The following is a 14,354-nucleotide window of genomic DNA, read 5'->3' on the forward strand; positions in this document are numbered from 1 at the left end:
GTTATTTACCTGTCTGGATTCAGACTGCCCTGGGGAGAAACAGAAGCTGGTAACAAAGGGAGAATTATATAAAGCTTCAGGGAGACTAACCATACAGAATAATTAGTGAACAGGAAAAACCAGCTTTAATTATAGTTTCTAACAGCTGATTCCAAAACTGTATTGCTACTGCACCCAGAGAATATCTAAAGAAAATTCCTTTCTTATTTTCTTTGATAAGTGAAATGACCAGCAACTCAATGGGGATGATATAAATAGTTGATGTGCTCTTTGTAGGTCCTGCTGCTAAAATGTCTTTTGTTGAACACTGATTGCTATAGTACCTTTCTCATCTCCCACACACTGACCTTTCAAATAGAGATCTAAAGCAATGGCTTCAATTTTTAAGTAATCTTCTCTATTTTTATCTGCTTAACCACTGTTTTCTAAATAATACAGAGTAAAAAGTATATAATAATTATATATTTTAATTTAAACCATCCCATTCTTCCAATGGTGTGAAGACTTTTCCCTTATTTCAGTTATCCTAATTACAAATGTTCCTGTTGGTTTTTTTTGTTTTTTTTTTTAAAGATTGATTGATTGATTGATTGATTGCTATGTTGGGTCTTCGTTTCTGTGCTAGGGCTTTCTCTAGTTGCGGCAAGCGGGGGCCACTCTTCATCGCGGTGCGCGGGCCTCTCACTATCGTGGCCTCTCTTGTTGCGGAGCACAGGCTCCAGACGCGCAGGCTCAGTAGTTGTGGCTCACGGGCCCAGTTGCTCCGCGGCATGTGGGATCTTCCCAGACCAGGGCGCGAACCCGTGTCCCCTGCATTAGCAGGCAGATTCTCAACCACTGCACCACCAGGGAAGCCCTCCTGTTGTTTTCAATAAAGACATTTTGCTTACAACATTTCTCCAGAAGGTACCAGTATGGATCATACAAGCAACCACATCCTAAAAGAGAATTTTCCATTGTTGCCTACAAGTTCTTCATGCCCTAATCTCCTGGAGCTATTTCAGATGGCACTTGTGTCTCCTTTCACATCTCAGTAGAGAGGTGTGCTGTATGAAATATCACACAAAGGGAAATAAGGGCTGGGCTGGGTGCTTCTGGGAGAACCACAGAGCAGACTAGGCACTCACTATGTCCAAGTGGCATTTAGAAATTGTGACTTGAACTAGAGAGTGATAGAAAAGAAAGACCTAACATGACAAGACAGCTTTGATTGTTTTAGTCTCCGATCTAACACTGGCTATTGGATATTCCACTTTGGTCCCCTTAATACTAACTCTAGCCCTAGGAACACATTTTTTGCCTTTTAGCTCTTCCGATAATAGAAAAAGATAATAATTTTTATGTTACCAGCAGATATTGGGGCATTTACCTGGTGCTTCACAGAGTAGCCCTCGTTTGTCCAGGTATAGGAGGGACACTGAGAAGGAGTCAAAGTTAACTATTGCCTCACTCCTACAAATCTTTCCCTTCAGAACATCCTTCTGGCTTCTGAGGTATCACTTTTTCTGGTAACAAAAAGCAACAAAAAACCTTTTTGAAAGAGAAAATGCATGGTTAAAACTCTATCTAAGGGACTTCCCTGGTGGTCCAGTGGTTGAGAATCCGCCTTCCAATGCAGGGGACGTGGGTTCGATCCCTGGTTGGGGAACTAAAATCCTACATGCCAGGGGGCAACTAAACCCACACACCGCAACTACTGAGCCTGTGCACTCTGGAGCCTGCCCGCCACAACTAGAGAGAAGCCTGTGTGCCACAACAAAGAGCCCACGCCACAACGAAAGATCCCACATGCTACAATGAAGATCCCACATGCCGCAACTAAGATCTGACACAGCCGAATAAATAAAAATTTAAAAATTAAAAAAAAAACAACTCTATTTAAGGTAGCTTTTTTGTCTGTGTTGATGGTACAGGGTCTTAACTCCATTCAGTCATTTAATGATTCAATCAACAAATATGTGGGAGTCTTATGTGCCAGTACTAATAATGCTAAGCTTTGTGGACAGAGCAATGACTATAGCATAGAGGGTCCAGCCTTTATGAAATTTAGTCTCCTTGAAAACTTGGCTTCTTTGTCTGACACTGTTGCAACCTCTTCACAGTCTAGGAGTAAAGTTAAAGCTGTAGAAAATACCCTAATATTTGATAACTGTTTCAATTATCTATTGCTGCATAACAAACCACTGTAAACTTGGTGGCTTAAAAGAACAACCACCATTTATTTTCTCACAATTTTGCAATTTGGGAAGATCACAGCTTCACAGTTCTTCAGCTCCCCCATGATGTCAGCTGGGTCAGACATGTGGTTACGTTCAGCTATGACTTTGGCTAGGGCTGGAATGTCTGTGACATTCCCCACATGTCTGGCACCTCAGCTGGAGCACCTGAAGTGCCTGGGGGCCTCCCTCTCTTCATGTGATCGTTCATCATTCAGTGGTCCAGCCCAAGCATCTTTGCACAGTGACTGAATCCCAAGAGGAAGAAAGCGGAGGCTTCAAGGCCTCTCAAAGGCATGGTTCAGAAGTCCCAGAATCTCACTTTCATTCTATTCTCTTGGCCAAAGCAAGTCACAAGGCCAGCCCAGATCCAAGGGGAGAGGAGTCTCACTTCTTAATGGAAGGAGTGGCTGGGATGAGAGGAATTATTGGCAGTCATATTTGGAAGCACTCTACCATAATCCACCCTCTGGCCACAAGTGTTCACACATACACACCCACACACAGACATGCAAAAGACACTTACGTCCTCCCCCCCAAATTATCATTCTGTATAGCATTGGCTCTAAGGTCTGGGATCTGGTAATACACACTAAGCCCAGATGTGAATGAGGCATTTCAGATGCTGCTCCTCTTCATCTGGAGATCCATGAACTAAAACGACAAGTTACAATACACAACATACAATGCTGAAACAGGGATAGAATAACTGCAATAGATACTTCTTTTCAAAGGTCGGCAGGGGGAAATGGAAGGCGCATAGCAGTCATTAGTCTGTAGCAATTCTGAAAGCCAGCCAAGCGCTGTCATCCTGACTCTAAGGATCTAGTTCTCCATTAGGCCTGGTTCTTCTCCCTGGGAGTAGTTTCCTAATCCACTGTTCTTGGCTCCCTGCTCTGGGGTCTAGTTGACCTCTGAGTCAATCTTCCTTTTTCATAAACTAAAACTGCCTGCCCTTTACAGTTGAATAACTCTCTCAGCCTGCTTCTTGACCATAGAAAGTTGGGGGCCCAGAGGCTTTTTTTCATTTTGAACTGTCTCCTGCTTCTTTGGTCCAAGCTCCTGGTGCTTTTATCAATAAAATTCTTTTTAAAAGTGTGTGGGTTTTCTATGACTCTAATTGGAGTTCACTCCTTGACCACAAAGCAACATCCAGAATTCTTTCAAAAACAAACCTCTGTCTACATTGGGCCTTTATCTAGGTGACTGCTGTTGGACCACCCTTAAGATTCTTAGAAGCCCTTTTTGTCTAGATGAGAGGGTCTATGAAGCAATGTCTTAAATTTTTTAGAGGTCTCAACAGAGTTTTGATTAAATCTTTTCCTTGAGGTCACATTTTATAGGCAGTCCCTAAGGCCATTTCTTAATTTGAGACCTTTTGCTGACTATAAAGACTCTCCTAGGCCCTGTATATTTCTACATTCTGCTTAAAAACTGAATAGTTCTTTTTTTTTTTTTGACACATTTCTCTCTTGTGATACATGACACATCACTAAAAGAAGCCAACTGACACTTTGAACATTCACATTGAAAATCTTCGCTAGGTCTACAAGTTCATTAGGTACATTTTCTATGTTTTACTGCACACAAGTGCAAATGTTTCCAAACATTTTGCCACTACATAACACCACTTAGCCAGCCTCCAATAGCAATTTCCTCACTACTCTTATAGCTTCCATTGAGATCCCTCAACAAATATTAGCAAACCAAATTCAACAATACGTTAAAAGGATCATACACCATGATCAATTGGGATTTTTTCCAGGGATGCAAGGATGGTTCAACATCTACAAATAAATCAACATGATATATACCACATTAACAAAATGAAGGATAAAAATCATATGATCATCTCAATAAATACAATAAAAGCATTTGACAAAATTCAACATCCATTTATGATTAAAAAAATCTCAACAAAGTGGGTATAATGAGAACGTACATCAACATAATAAAGACCATATATGACAATCCCACAGCTAACATACTCAACAGCAAAACGCTGAAAGTTTTTCTTCTAAGATCAGGAACAAGACAAGGATGCTCACTTTCACCACTTCTATTCAACACAGTATTGGAAGTTCTAGCCAAAGCATTTATGCAAGCAAAGGAAATAAAGGGCATCCAAATCAAAAAGGAACAAGTAAAACTGTCACTATTTACAAATGACATGAGATTATATATAGAAAACCCTAAAGACTCCACCAAAAAACTGGTAGAACTAATAAACACATTCAGTAAAGTTGCAAGATATAAAATCAATATACAGGGACTTCCCTGGTGGTGCAGTGGTTAAGAATCTGCCTGCCAATGCAGGGGACACGGGTTCATCCAGGAAGATCCCACATGCCATGGAGCAGCTAAGCCCGTGTGCCACAACTACTGAGCCTGTGTTCCACAACTACTGAAGCCCACACACCTAAAACCCGTGCTCCGCAACAAGAGAAGCCACTGCAATGAGAAGCCCACACACTGCAATGAAGAGTAGCCCCTGCTTGCCACAACTACAGAAAGCCCACACGCAGCAACGAAGACCCAATGCAGCCTAAATAAATAAATAAATAAATAAATAAATGTATTTAAAATTTTTTTTAAAAATCAATATACAAAAATCAGTTGCAGGGGGCTTCCCTGGTGGCACAGTGGTTGGGAATCTGCCTGCCGGTGCAGGGGACACGGGTTCGAGCCCTGGTCTGGGAGGATCCCACATGCCGTGGAGCAACTGGGCCCATGAGCCACAGCTACTGAGCCTGCACGTCTGGAGGCTGTGCTCCGCAACAAGAGAGGCCGCAATAGTGAGAGGCCCACGCACCGCGATGAAGAGTGGCCCCTGCTTGCCGCAACTAGAGGGAGCCCTAGCACAGAAACGAAGACCCAACATAGCAATCAATCAATCAATCAATAAAAATAAATAAATTTTAAAAAATCAGTTGCATTTCTTACACTAACAATGAACTATCAGAAAGAGAGATTAAGAAAACAATTCCATTTACAATTGCATCAAAAAGAATAAAATACTTAGGAATAAATGTAACCAAGGAGGTGAAAGACCTGTACACTGAAAACTATAAAACACTGATGAAAGAAATCAAAGAAGACACAAACAAATGGAAAGATAATCTGTGCTCTTGGATTAGAAGAATTAATATTGTTAAAATGACCATACTATCCAAAGCAATCTACAGATTCAATGCAATTTCTATCAAAATTCCAAAGGCATTTTTCACAGAAATAGAACACACAATCCTAAAATTTGTATGGAACCACAAAAGACCCCGAATAGCCAAAGCAATCTTGAGAAAGAAGAACAAAGCTACAGGCATCAAACTCCCTGATTTCAAGCTATCTTACAAAGCTATAGTAATTAAAACAGTATGGTACTGGCATAAAAACAGACACATAGAGCAATGTGACAGAATAGAGACAGCCCAGAAATACATCCATGCATATGTGGTCAATTAATTTACTACAAAAGAGGCAAAAACATACAATGGGGAAAGGACAATCTCTTCAACAAATGTTGTTGGGAAAACTGTACAGCCACATGCAAAACAATGAAACTAGACTACTATCTAACACCATACACAAAAATTAACTTGAAATGGATTAAAGACTTGTATGTAGTAAGACCTGAAACAACAAAAGTCCTAGAAGAAAACACCCGTGGTAGGCTCCTTGACATTGATCTTGGCAATGATTTTTTACGTCTGACTCCAAAAGCAAAGGCAACAAAAGCAAAAATGAACAGCAGGACTATATCAAACTAAAAAGATTTTGCTCTTCAAAGGAAATCAACAAAATGAAATGGCAACTTACTAAATGGGAGAAAATATTTGCAAATCATATATCTGATACAAGGTTAATATCCAAAATATATAAAGAATTCATACAACTCAGTAGCAAAACAAACAAACAAAAAAACTAATCCAATTAAAAAATGGACAGAAGATCTGAATAAATGTTTTTCCAAAGAAGACATACAGATAGCCAACAGGCACATGAAAAGATGCTAAGCATCATTAATCATCAGGGAAATGCAAATCAAAGCCACAATTGGATATCACCTCAAATCTGTTGGCTATTTGAATGGCTATTATAAAAAAGAAGAAATAACAAGTGTTGGTGAGGGTGTGGAGAAAAGGGAACACTTGTGCACTGTTGGTGGGAATGTTAATTGGTAAAGCCACTTTGTAAAACAATGTGGAGGTCCGCCCCAAAATTAAAAATAGAACAACATGATTCAGCAATTCCACTTCTGAGTATTTATCTGAAGAAAGCAAAAATAGTCATTTGAAAGGATATGTGCACCCCTATGTTCGTTGCAGCATTACTTCCAATAGCCAACATATGAAACAACCTAAATGTTCATTGATGGATGAATGGATAAAGAAGATGTAGTATATGTATATAAATACACACACACACACACACACACACACACACAATGGAATACTATTCAGCCATAAAAAAGAATGAAATTTTGCCATTGGCAGCAACAGGAATGGACCCTGAGGGCATTATGCTAAGTGAAATATTAATAAGTCAGACAGAGAAAGACAAATACTGTATGATCTCACTTATATGTGGAATCTAAAAAATAAAACAAACAATAATAATAATAAAAAAAACAAGCTCATAGATACAGAGAACAGATTAACAGATTGGTGGTTGCTGGAGGGAAGGGGAGAGGTGGGAGTGGGTAAAATGGGTGAAGAAGTTAAAAGGTACAAAGTTTCAGCTATAAAATAAATAAATCCTGGGGATGTAATGTACAGCATGGCGACTGTAGTTAATAATACTGTATTGCATATTTGAAAGTTGCTAAAAGAATACATCATAAAAGTCATCATCAGGAGAAAAAAAGAAAAAAATTTTTGTAACTATTTATGGTGACAGATGTTAACTAGACTTATTGTGGTGATTATTTCTCAGTGTATATCGAATCATTATGTTGTACACCTGAAAGTAGTATAATGTTATATGTCAATTACACCTCAATTTTAAAAAAAGAAAGAAAAAAGAGCCCCTGCCCAGACTAAGGAGACATATCAACTAAATGCCAATGTGGGATCCTGGATTGGATCCTGGAACAGAAAAAGAACATCACTGGAAAAACTGGTAAAGTTCATATAAGGTCTGTACCTTATGTTAATTTCCTGATTTTGATAATTATTCTATGGCTATGTAATCTATTATATTAGGGCAGCTGAGCAAAGAATATACATGAACTCTGTACCATTTTGCAACTTTTCTGTAAGTTTAAATTGCTTCAGAATAAATTTTTTAAAACTAAATTAAAACAAAAATTTTAGGAGTTAGAGTTCCCTCATCACCTTTGCAACCTCCACCTAATGCTGGGTCCCAAAATCAATGCCACATGTTTTAGATTTTTGTTATGCCAGGGTCCAACTTTCAAACATCAATTTCTATTATCTGTTGTGCATAACACACTACCCCTAATTTCATTTTTAAATAAATGAGCATTTTAAATAAATGTAGCAGCTCAAAATAGCAACAACCATTTTTTTGCTCACCATTCTGCAATATGGACAGGATGATGGTGACAGCTTGTCTCTCCGTCGTGTAATGTTGTTTGGGGTGGCTTGATTTGGGCTGGAGGATCCAAGATGGATTCAATTACATGTCTAATGCCTTAGCTGGAGTGGCTGGGATAGCTAGGAGCTGGCTGGACCTAACTCCCTCCTTACTCTCTTATCCTCTAAAAAAGAGGCACACTGCCTCCACGAGGCCATTCTCTTCAGCAAGGTAGTCAGACTTCTTCACGTGGTTATTATTTTCCAAGAGAGCAAAAACTAAAGTTGCCAGGTCTAGGCCCAGAACTATAGTAGCATCATTTTTGCCTCATTCCATTGACCAAAGCAAGTACCAGACCCATCAAGATTCAAGACTGGGGAAAAAGACTTTGCCTCTTGGTGGTAAGCTTGTAGAGAGATGGAGGAATTGTTGATGGTCATCTACCACTGTGACCCTAGCTCTCTTCCTTATTTTAAAAAAATTTTTTTAATTAATTAATTAATTAATTAATTTAATTTTGGCTGCGTTGGGTCTTTGTTGCTGCCCGCGGGCTTTCTCTAGTTGCAGCAAGTGGGGGCTACTCTTTGTTGTGGTGCGCGGGCTTCTCATTGCGGTGGCTTCTCTTGTTGCAGAGCACGGGCTCTAGGCACATGGGCTTCAGTAGTTGTGGCATGCAGGCTCAGTAGTTGTGGCTCGTTGGCTCTAGAGCACAGGCTCAGTAGTTGTGGTGCACGGGTTTAGTTGCTCTGCGGCATGTGAGATCTTCCCGGACCAGGGCTCGAACCCATGTCCCCTGCACTGGCAGGAGGATTCTTAACCACTGAGCCAACAGGGAAGCCCTCTCTTCCTTATAAATGACTCTTCAAATCAGACAGTTTTCCATGGTCAATTCTGCCTAGACTCTATCATTTAAGAATCACCACTATCAGCTGACAATTTGATTAGCAACTGAATGTTTTCAGTTTGTTACCTATTTTGTTCCTTAATCATGTAATCTTTTCATTTCCTCACTCATCTATTTCACATGCATAATTCTACTCTAGGATTAATTTATTTCACAAAAGTGTTCATTAAAATTCAGTAAAATAAAAAAAGTGATAATACATGTATACATATATATGTTCACATAATTACATGGAAAATATATGGAAGAATAAACCAGAGAGAAGATAACACTGGTTATCTCTGAGGTTAGGATGGGGAGGGAGGGCCTCAGAGGGAGAGGAATTTCTCTTTTCATTTATTGATTTTTATATGATTTGAAGGTTCTTTACAATGATAATTTATTATTATGAAAAAGTTATTTCATCAAATAGAATTAAGACTAAAAATAAACAAATACCTATTATCAAAAGAATATCAAATCAACCAAGGAAAGAGCTCAACTGTAATTTCATTTTTAAATAAATGAGCTCACTAAGGAATTCCCAGCATTTAAGCCTAAAGGTCTGTTTGATGTCTGCTGCCCAACAGAAATACATGAGAATAACTGCTATAAGTGCTGTCCAGTAGAGATGCTGTATAGTAGACAGGCTATATCTTACCCTGAGTACCCTCTCTCCCTAGATCAACCATCTCTACTAGATCTACTCTTCACTCTTTGTACTATCTAATGACTTTTGCTGCTCAAAGAAAATATGCTCCAGAAATAATCATCTGGTACCACAGCAATACCACCATTCAAAGCAGTGGCAGATTACTTTATGATCCAAGAAATCTCAAAGGTCCCTTAGTTCACCAATCCCATTTTACAAAGGAAGAAACTGAAGCCCAAGGAGTTTATATGCCCAGATTACATAGCTACTCAATGAGGGATACTGGATTGGAGTTTGGGAAATTTCTTGAATAAATTCCCATCAGTGAATAAAGATGGGAAGAAAACCTTGCTTTTAGAGACTTAATTAGAAATTTCACTGGAGAAGGCTGTTAGTGGTATTTTCAAGCTTGTACAGGGGAGAATGAAGGCAACAAGAAGACTACCTAACCAGAAACAGTAAATAGGGTTTGGAATAGGGAAAGATGGTGACTGACGCTTACTCTCTGTCCTAAAGTGTCCTGAAATTGAACCATGAGAATTAGGGCCTTAAAGATCAAACATGAATTGCTGCATGTTACAATTCTGCTTCTCCTCCTCAGTTCCTAAGATCATTGGGAGAATACCTTCCAAACAAGGATGGAAAGGAGGCAACTGTTATACGTGGATTGAGAAAAAGAAAAGGGACTGTGCTCTTTTGAAAGGAAGGAAATGCCAAAAGCTTCCGGGAATAGAGGGAAACACTGCCACCTGCTGAAGAGTTGGAGTCAATGAAAGTGGTGCCAGGCATGGTTAGAGGGAGCATCTCCTGCAGGGCTCAAAAATACCATATGCTAACACATATATATGGAATCTAAAAAAAAAAAAGGTTCTGAAGAACCTAGGGGCAGGACAGGAATAAAGATGCAGACGTAGAGAATGGACTTGAGGACACAGGGAGGGGGAAGGGTAAGCTGGGACGAAGTGAGAGAGTGTCATGGACATATATACACTACCAAATGTAAAATAGATAGCTAGTGGGAAGCAGCCACATAGCACAGGGAGATCAGCTCGGTGCTTTGTGTCCACCTAAGAGGGGTGGGATAGGGAGGGTGGGAGGGAGACGCAAGAGGGAGGAGATATGGGGATATATGTATGTGTATAGCTGATTCACTTTGTTATACAGCAGAAACTAATACACCGTTGTAAAGCAATTATACTCCAATAAAGATGTTTAAAATTTTTTTTTAATTTTTAAAAATCAGTTAATGAATCTACTTGCAGTCTGAGCAGGTGAGTGCAGAGAGAAAGTTTAGTTCTGGATTTCATCAGGCCAATCTGTAGTAGAGAAAGGTCAGCTTGTCTCTACTGTGAGGATGGTAGAGGCCTGCATCCCTGCTTCCCTTTCTTCCAAGAATATTTATGCCTATTAGCTCTGAATTTTTTCCCAAAACCTAAATCTCAAAATAATTAAATATACTTGGTTGAGACAAGATAAAAGTGATCTGAGAGGAAAAAGCAATACAAAGAAGTTTATTCATATAACATATGCACAGGGTTAAAAATTCCCAGTGGCTCACTACTACCATTCCCCAGACTGTCTTTTTTTTTTTTCCTTTTTACTCTTCCTCTAATATTCACATACAAATATACACACAAAGGACAATTCCAAGAGAGGGCTGGGAGAAAGTTGCTGATCCTTTATATAAAGACTTAGCCTTTCCCCTCTGCTATGGTCTGAGTGTGCCCTCTCCAAATTTTTACATTAAAACCCAACCCCAAGGTGAGGGTATTAAGAGGTAGGGCCTTTGTGAGGTGATTAGATCACAAAAGCAGAGCCCTCACCAATGGGATTAGTGCCCTTATAAAAAAGGTCTGACAGAGCTCCCTTCCCCTTCTGCCATGCCAGGTGAGGTTACATCTAGAAGAGAGCATTTATGAATCGGGAAGCAGGCCCTTGCTAGACACAGACCTGATCATGTGGGCACGCTGATCTTGGACATTCAGCCTCCAAAACTGAGAAATAAATTTCTGTTCTTTGTACGCCACCCAGTCTGTGGCATTTTGCTATAGCAGCCTGAACAGACTAAGACACCCTCTTTCCAGCATCCTTCCGCTCTCTTTTCTCCTGCCCTCTTTCTTACCATTCTCTTTCTTCCTATCCCATTTTCCTCCTCCTAACCTCTATGTTCCTAGATTCTCTTTATTAATGTACAAGAAACTGATATGGCTAGGAGACCAGGTGGGAAGGTGACATTTACAGGACTGCCAAGTTACACAGCTCCAAGGGCCCCAATCCACATTGTATGGGATGCTGTTACGTCTTGCTTTTTGATTTTTCAACCGCATGAATGTAGTATCTTTAGTTTATATTTAATTGTTTAAAACCTAACCTTAGCGGCCCAACGGTAGGCCACTGGTTAATTCCGTGTTTCCATTTAATGATAAAATAAAGCAGTTCTGGACCTTACCCAGTTATCAGTTTCTTATTAACAATTTCTTAGGATTAATAAAATAAGTTCCAAAGGTACTCTCATTGTGATTTAGATTTTTCTACCTTGCAGAACTTCAGAAAGAAACCACAGAAAAATCTAATGTTGTCAGACCTAACTTAGATGGAAAATTTTACCTATTCTAAATACAATAGATGAACAATTCTCTTCTGTGAATTTTTCCTAATTAATTGTACTTGAATGTACTGCATTTCTTAAAGGATGTACAGGTTTTATATTTCAGGAAACTCTCGAGGAAAAGGAGGTCTGTAAGCAAAGGTCATGGTACTTAAAAATTAATTTGGGAATATTTCAGGTCCTTAACATAAATTTCATGAAGCTGGGAAAATGAGAGAAAGCTAATGGATAGAAACAGTCTATTTTCTGAGAAAAACAAAACAAAACTCTCATTTACCTAGCTCTGAGCCCTAAGTTTTATCTGAAATTTTCCTGGACATAATACCTTTGTCTTGGATGCCTCCCAAGGTGCAGCCCCAGGCCATTGGCTGCTAAAGCTCATGAGACCACCTTTTTCCTAAATTACCTGTTGAAGCAAGTACAAAGGAACCCTTAATTGAGATGTGTCTTATTATTAATGTGTTCTTGTGGACTTACTAACTGTAAAATATTATATTTTATTATTATAGTCTTTATAATGATTTTTAAAATAACTTGTAGCTGTAAAATAGGACTGTCTGCATTTCATATTCTGTTTATTTTATACTGTTGAGGCATTTGTCCTATTAACTGGTCAACTTTTTCTTATGAATTGAATTTGGCACATTAAGTGTTCTCAGTCTTTAAGTAGAATTAAACTGGTCCCTGACTGAGAATGGCCATTATTCTATTTTTGAAATGCACTATCCTTTTCAACTACATCCAGAAACTTGTAAACCAGAAAAATTTTGCCCTAAGAGTAAGCTACTTTGGTAGTATACTTAGCTTGGTAGTTTACTTGGCCTGAGTTTGCTGTTGGAAGCTAGGTCAAGCGATCCCAACTTCTTGTTCTCCCAAACTGCACAGAATATTGCTAATAGCCTTTTCTACTAGACATCTGTTTATTTTGCAGTTAACAGAGGGTAAAGGAGGCCTTAAAGACATTTCTGCTTCAGGGCACAGAATGCAAACCAACTATATTGCTATCTTTCTACCATCCTTGTTCACGTAGACTAAGGATGCCCTTTAAAGAAAGAAAATCATGGATAAAAATATTTCCAGAGGGGATCTTCCCTGGCGGTCCAGTGGTTAAGACTTCACCTTCCAACGCAGGGGGTGTGGGTTCGATCCCTGGTCAGGGAGCTAAGATCCCACATGTCTCACGGCCAAAAAACCAAAAACATAAAACAGAAGCAATGTTGTAACAAATCCAATAAAGACTTTGAAAATGGGCCACATCAAAAAAATCTTAAAAAATACATACTTCCAGAGGTTGTCACAAAGCAAATTATAGAAAGAAATAAAGTGTCTCATAGAGCCCTGGTGGGTTACTACACATTGGTCACCAGTTATTTAAATAAAGTGACCATGGGATTTTCCCCAAATTAGAAAATTCCTATGACTCACATACAGGGAACTTTGGAGGGACTTCTCCCAAGTCCTTGAGAGGCATAGCAATGTCCTCAGTGATGAGGGTTCAGTGAAACAGTCATATAGCTTAGGAGACTCCAACAGTAGTAATTTCACTTCTGGGTATAATTCTCAGAGTAGTGGTCTTCAAACTAGGGAACTGAGACACTCAGATAGTTTTAAGGCGATCAATTCCAGATCTTTAACTTCAATATATACTTCCTCCCAAATCTGATCTTCCTGAGAACCAGTGTAGTTAAGTGGCCCTTGTGGTTCCTAGCCCCACCTCCTTTTTCACACTGGCCCTTTCTCCCACTTTAAAAGAGAAAGGCATACCCCTACCTAAATGCTAAAGTGGTGTACTGCTCCAAAGTGTAAAAACCTGCAAGGACCTGAAGAGACATTCTGAAATAATGATACTGGTGTTGAGAGGCTAAATGATTTTACTGACTAACAAACCCTTTTGAAAGTTAGATTGTTTAACAATACATGTTTTCTAGTAAATTGAAGGAAGACCTATTTATATTGTCCACTGAAAAATTATTAAAGATAAGATCACTAAGTGATGTGTGGCATACAACTTGGAAAGCTTTCCAATAAATGTGACATCACTAAAACAATTCCTTCCAATCACATATCTATGTAAACAATATTCCTCAGTGTTCATAATATAAAAGCAAACACTAGAAATAAACCGATGTGTGAACCTGTCTCCTTCTGGAAATAAGTAAAATTCACTTATGATATATAATTTTTTAAAGCCCTATTGATTTCTTTTTTATGTTTAATAGTTACAACATTTTAAAGTATTTAATTGATAAATTATGAACTAAAAATAATTAATGATAATTCAGAATAATTTAACACTTAGAAGTATTATGGTCAAAGGAATTTAACATAATTTAATTTAAATTTATGTATAAAATTTGTTACAGAAAAGTACGATAGAGTGATCATTAAAGATATTCACACATAATGTATATTACGTTCAGATAAAAATCTGTGGCAGGAGTGGAAAGAAAATTCAAGTGC

Source organism: Balaenoptera musculus, chromosome 16 (assembly GCF_009873245.2).
Source record: "Balaenoptera musculus isolate JJ_BM4_2016_0621 chromosome 16, mBalMus1.pri.v3, whole genome shotgun sequence".
Taxonomy (NCBI): Eukaryota; Metazoa; Chordata; class Mammalia; order Artiodactyla; family Balaenopteridae; genus Balaenoptera; species Balaenoptera musculus.